The sequence below is a fragment of the Amborella trichopoda genome, chromosome 5 (genome assembly GCF_054954075.1).
Source record: "Amborella trichopoda isolate Santa Cruz 75 chromosome 5, AtrichopodaSantaCruz75HAP2 v2.0, whole genome shotgun sequence".
Lineage (NCBI taxonomy): Eukaryota > Viridiplantae > Streptophyta > Magnoliopsida > Amborellales > Amborellaceae > Amborella > Amborella trichopoda.
The window spans coordinates 7,935,531-7,942,047 of record NC_142340.1 but is presented as its reverse complement, the minus strand read 5'-3'; the positions used below and the strand labels follow the sequence as shown (position 1 = coordinate 7,942,047).

At 39.7% G+C, this 6,517-nt stretch overlaps 1 non-coding gene across 1 annotated transcript; it reads right to left on the bottom strand.

Moving 5' to 3' along the window:
• Nucleotides 1-2,723: 2,723 nt before the first annotated feature.
• On the bottom strand, nucleotides 2,724-4,211 carry LOC18425402 (UDP-glycosyltransferase 74E1). The gene has a single exon (XR_016055843.1). It is a non-coding gene; the product is annotated as a UDP-glycosyltransferase 74E1 (transcript).
• Between the last annotated feature and the right edge of the window lie 2,306 nt (nucleotides 4,212-6,517).

The following is a 6,517-nucleotide window of genomic DNA, read 5'->3' as shown; positions in this document are numbered from 1 at the left end:
GCAATGTAAGAGATTTTGGCTAATGCCAAGTCTTGGTCTTTTCATCTCTCAAAAAGGGCGATTGTACAAAATCTCTCCATACAATGGTGTCAGCAAAGGATACAGGCCATTACTCCGATCTCTTGATCCATGCCACAACTTCGACATTTTAAGTTAAATATTGATGGGGCCGCTTGTCATAATCTTGGTTTGGTGGAAAGAGGTGGTACCAAAACAGATGATAGTGGTCATTTTATGGCTTCTTTCGCTGCTCCACTGGGGATTGCATCAAACAACTTTGCTGGGTTCCACGTGTTGGAGGCTGGTATTGATTTGATGATCCAGTTGTCATGCTTCCTCTTCTAATCGAAAGTGACTCCACCCTACTTGTCAGCTCCATTCATGGCCATCACAAATCCCCATGGTCGCTTCATGCTATAGCAGCCAATTGCCAATATAAACTTCTCAAATGGACATGATTGGTCGATTTTGCACATCTTTTCTGAGGCCAATATGGTGGTTAACATTCTTGCAAAGAAGGCTATCACTTACTCTACAACTACCATTTGGCAGTACCTCCCTCCTCCGATTTTCTTTCCTTGTTCTTGTTTTATGATGTTGCATCGATGCCCTATGATAGGGTGGTATTTTTTTGAGCTTGTGTATCTTTATCTTAATGAAAAAAAATGGGTAGTCCCCACTGATTTACCCAAACAAAAAAAAGAAAGAAAGAAAAACACACCACTCTGTAAGCCTAGGGAGATGATTAGTGGCTTAGTCCGAGATTATGGGTTGGACTTGTCATATAAGAGGACTTGGCAGACTTGGCATAGGGAACGAGGTTGCGATGACAGAGATACATGGTCCTTGAGAAGAGTCATATAACCAACTCTCATACCTCCATCACTTATTAGAAACGAATCCCAAACGCCATGTTGGATTTGAACTTAGGCCATACCAAAAATTTCGTCGAGCGTTCATTTCTTTTCAGGCATCAACATATGGCTTTGACAGTCCACTTCTGATCATTGAGAACATATCAATGAAGGTACGTTACTGCGAAACACTCCTTGCTACTGCTGGTTGAGGCAAATGATGATATGTCCCTTGTTGTCTTTACCACAGTCTTCTGGTTCGTAAAGCATCTCAAGGTCACCGTTGGAACAGATTGGTCAATCACTTTCATCTCTAAAAGACGCTAAGGTTTGGTTGCTAACGTGTTAGAGGTGCTCAAGAACTCTTATCAAGCCTTTTGTGAACATCATCTAACTAAAACTTCAAGGCCAAACATAGTAATATTTGTCTTGAAGATAGAAGGCCATTGCTAATGCTTTCAAGGAGTATGTCGAGCATATAGGCAAGGGGATTTTGCGTAAAAAATAAGCAAGAACCTAAGCTTTTCAGAAGAAGCAAATAGGTGGTTTTAAATGGCTATGCTAGAATGTTGGACAACTTTCATGTTTCAAGGGAAGCACTATGAACATATAAAAATCCTTTAATAATTGGATCTCAAAAACTCGAGTGCTGCATATATTGTACTGTGTTGACTTGATTACGAAGCAAATGATGCAATTCATGGTCAAGTGTAGAAGCTGAGAAGTGGACAACTACCTTGATCCCAAAGATGCAGAGCAATTTAACAAATATAGAGAATTTGCTTTCAGTTATGGCCATTCGGTTGCTGGCCACAAATTTTGAGGCATCGGGTGACCATGTAACTTGTACTATAAATCTTATTAATCCAGAATGTGATTGTTAGGAATGGAAAATTATGGGGTTACAATATATACATACAAGCAAAGCTGTATTATCAGATAATTGTAACCTATATGATTATTGTGATGAATACCTCGCGGTTGCAAAATATCATGAATCATATTTCTAGCCCATCATTCCCATTTCATTTTTCAATATATATGAACATGAAGATACCTTCAACCTGAAGAAAGGGTGCTACCACCATAGTTGAAGCATCCACCTAGACATCTGAGGAAAAAATAAATAGAGTACCAAGAACCACCCATGAGGTCTATTCATTGTGGTAGGTGTGGCAAGTTTGGTCATAACAGAGTAACATGTCGAGCTCTCATTGGATAAGAGGTTAGTATGGATATGTTTGTCTAGATATGCATACATTGGCACATGCAAATTCCATACATTTACACCACATACAATATACACTATGTACGTATATAGTATTTGGATACTTTATAAATAGCATGCATATACATGTGTGTATGTGTTTGTGTGTGTATCGTTTTCATATGTGTCGTTTTGGATCGGGACCTACCCGTTTAGGACAGGTGAACCGGCGGGTTACCGGTTTCGTGGACCCAATCCCTAGCCAGCTTCCAAATTCAGTTCGATTTGTCAAAGAGAGAGAGAGGCTCTGAGAGGGAGAGATGGCTAAAAGCCTCTCCCTCTATTTTATTATTAGATAGCTTTTTTTGGGTTGGGTGGGGTGGTGTGGCCGGCAATAGCGCCAAGCCCATATTGACACATAATTTCAGGCTGGGTTGGGCTTTACAAAGAATTTTCGGGCCAAGTTCCCCCTGGCCTGAATTATACATTTGGGGCAGGGGCTCCTGGTCAGCCTGAGAAATTTTCGGCTTTTCCGAGCCTGGGCTAGGACAACCCGAGCCCACCCATCGACTGGCCTTGGGGTCAGATCATAAGTCATGTTATGTATGATAGGTATGAAGTCGAAACGGTTCCTTGGGGTTAGTTTTAAACGGAGATAGAGATTGAAGAAGAAAGGAACTTTTAAATTCAGATGTTGCTATCACCTACTTCTCCCTGTCCAAAAGCAAGAATGGAACCTTGGTTACAAATTCTTTGACGTTATTATCAGAAGGGCCCCCCTCTGCAACAGCCTCCCTAGCCTGATCTCTCCACCTCTGTGCATTCGCCCTTATGTGAGCCCCTCGCTCCCCTTCCATTACCTCTCTTATGCATCTCTCCAGCTCTCCTTTAAGAACGAATCCCTTGTTGCCGACCTCGAGACGAGCACCCGTGATCCAGACGTCCGAAACAAACTTCGCATTGGTAGGGTGGTACCTCCGCTGGGGAACTGTGACCATGGGCACCCCTTGGCTTAACCCCTCCAGCGTTGAGTTCCATCCGCAATGAGTCACGAAACAACCGACCCCTCTATGTGCCAGGACATGAAGCTGAGGGCACCATGGCACCACCAATCCTTGCTCTGATGTGGCCTCTACGAAGCCCTCAGGTAGTGAGTTTCCGCCCTTTTGGTGTGCATAGGGGGCTTTAACCACCCATAGGAATGGCCGGTTGCTCGAAAGCAAGGCATTAGCGATCTCCTCCATTTGCTCTGCGGGTAAAGTCGCCAAGCTCCCGAATGAGACATACACTACTGAGCTGTCCGGCCTCTCATCTAGCCAACGGAGGCAGTCTGCAGGGTGGCTCTCGTGTTCCTACCATTCAAGTAGGCTAATGGGAGTACCGGCCAGATCATTTTCAGGGACCATGGCTCCACCATCTCTTTTCTCGCTTCTTCCTCTAATTTGTCAAATGAGTTCACAAGGACAAAATCTGCTTTGCCCATGTTCTTGAACTGGCCCAACATCATTTCAAGGATCAATGGGTTGCTCTCAGGTTGGGCAATGAACGAGGGGAGGTCTCGTAAGCCCAGTGGCGGCATTCTGGGAAGAAAAACACACATGTCCGGATTTATCTGCAGACCGCAGCCGTAGTAACAATACATCAAGCACACTGCAAGAGGCTGTGTTATAAAGGTGGCTCCTAGGAGGCCATGGGCATGGGCAAGCTCCAAGGCCCAACTAAGGAACGAGTCATATATGAGACAAACCGGTCGGGGACCTTCTACAGTGAGTCGAGCTATGAGCTCGAGCAATTTCTTCGAGCCAACACACTGGAAAGTAGTCCTATATATCTCAACATCGAAATTCGATGGCAAGCCATCATCGTAGCCATCCGAGATGTACTCAAGGCAGGCAGCGGCAACGGCCCGGGGATCGGCCTTACCAATATCGCCACGGTTTTGGATGGGGACCACGAGAGTGGCCCTGAGGCCATTGATAGCAAGGCGATCGGCAAAGTGGAGCATTGGGTTTATGTGGCCTCGGCAAAGGGAGAGAAGCACCAGGACATGGGCACTCTTGCCCTTCTCCTCCTCCATTCCCTATGCTTGTTTTACTGAGTTTGGTGCAGGGAGTGGAGCATGAGAGAGGGGGGCCCTTCTGTTTGATTTGTAAGTTCTACCACTTATATATGGAAGTGTGGTTCATGCACTAATCGCTTAGGTGTGCATTAGGGATCTCTTTTGTGGTAACTGGGCAGGTACTTTGACAAGGTTCGGTAGATAAAGAAAAGTAAGCCAAAAGATTTCCTGTACCCTCGGGAGTATACTATCATTTGCTTTCTCAAGTAGAGTATACTATCTATTTACTTTCTCGGGCAGAACACATGCTATATAATTATTTTAGTTCTCAAATTTAAGGGATGCAATCTCTACAAACCATAAAATAATCTGGCAAAAACAATTTCTGAAATAAACTCTTATATGTACTAGAAAACAAACTAATGCCTTAAGTTAAGAGTGATTTGTGAGGGGCTAAATCTAATTTCATAAAACTCAAAATTCATTTTTTTCTTTTTAAAATAATCATCATGTAATTATTATATGGATTTAAAAATGTTATAACTAAAAAAAAATTCTTTAAACAGTATCCAAGAAAGGAAAGAATTGCACAGTATGCTCCTGAGAGAGTACAGTATATGCACTCCAAAAGTAAATTGGTTCAAGCCTTCATCCGTCACATTTCCCCTAGTTATTGTAGTAAGCAATGACGCATATGTTTCCACCAACTATCGTCTCCATGTGTTAGGCCATTCGTGTGGTTCTATTTTTATTTGGGTGCAGTTTGTACGAGGCTCTAAACAATCAAAGTAAAGTGCACTTTCAAATAGCATCGAGAAATGTGGTTTCAATATTAGAAATTTTTATTATAGTTTTAAAATAATTTTTATTTTTTATTATAAAAATTTAAAGCTTCATAAATAGTATTGATTGAGTAGATCTATGAAAACTTGAGAATCTTAAAAATTGATGATCCAAAAATGCTTTTCAAGATGTACTATTTCCAAAACTTGGAATCCATTTTTTATCATGTCCATGCATCTTGATGTCGAGATGATCAATTTGAAGATATTTGTGCATCAAAACAACCTCTTATAGTAAATGTTTTTATGTGGGTTCTAATTTGATTGTTTAGAGCCTCGGCTCTATATAAACTTTTTTTTTTTTTTAGTATAGTAAAAGATACTATTTTGGTTAGTCAGCGACTCACCTATGACTGTGTGATCCCTCGTCCATCTAACATCCATCTCTAATATGGATCATGGATGTCACAAATTTTACATCCACTAAAAGTTAAAATGAATGAAGAAAGGAATTTAAAAAATAATATCCATACTTATTGAAAAAAAAAATCCAAATTTAGGTCATCATCAAGGTTGAGATTGAGATGGTTGAACTCTAAAATTTTGGATCGAAAGGACATCTTTGAGATATATTTAATAGAGAGACTGCACAAGAATATTATGAGTCGATTGACTCACCAAACACTTTGCCTTTAGTAAAAGGCATTGGACATGGCGGCTGGGTTACTTGGACGTGGTCAAATTCAAAGATAATTAAAAGGGCACAGCATTGGGTGGTATTGCGTCCACATATCGAGTATGCTGAAAAAGGAAGGGTGCACAGACACCTTTTAAGGGTTCAGATTGGACCGGTATGATCTGAGGGCCAAAAATGAAATTTATATTTTTACTTTTAATTTTATTTAAAGAGTTTTAGCTTCATTTTTATGGGTAGAATTGAATAAAAATATTTTCAATAAAAAATATTGCTCAAAATAAATAGAGGTATTTTAGTTATTTTTATTTTAGTTATGTTTAATCATTTTTATTTAGTTATGTTTGTAAAAATAAACCTACACCCCTGAATTTATATAAATATTATTTAATAGAAACAAAAAATATAAATAAAATTAGTTTTTGGCTATTAGATAAGGGAAAAGCTTGCTCTATGCCACGAATATAGAGAATACATATATGGTACCCCTCTCCCAGCCGTTCAATCTAAATGGATGACTGAGATAGCCACAATCACAATGTTTATTTTTAAAAAAAAATATACAAGTAACATTGCAACAAATTTGGGGCATCCAATCCTCTCGTAGGCAGAAAAATATCAAAATAATATTTTTAAAAAATAGAATAACTAAAATACCCTCAAATATTTTAGGGGCAGTTTGGTCTTTTTATTTTAATGAAAATATCTTCTAATATTTTTCTAGATGCGCTTCATTGAGAAGATCAAACACATCTAATTTCATGTTTGAATGATTTGTAACAAAAAACAAAAAACAAAAAAAAAATACTTTAAGCTAGTAAATTTAGATCAAATAGTCAAGGCTCACTTGTGACATAATGGCTAAAGGTATCCCAGCTATTCATTCAGATCCAATGGTAAAAAGAGAGGGGCATATATAAA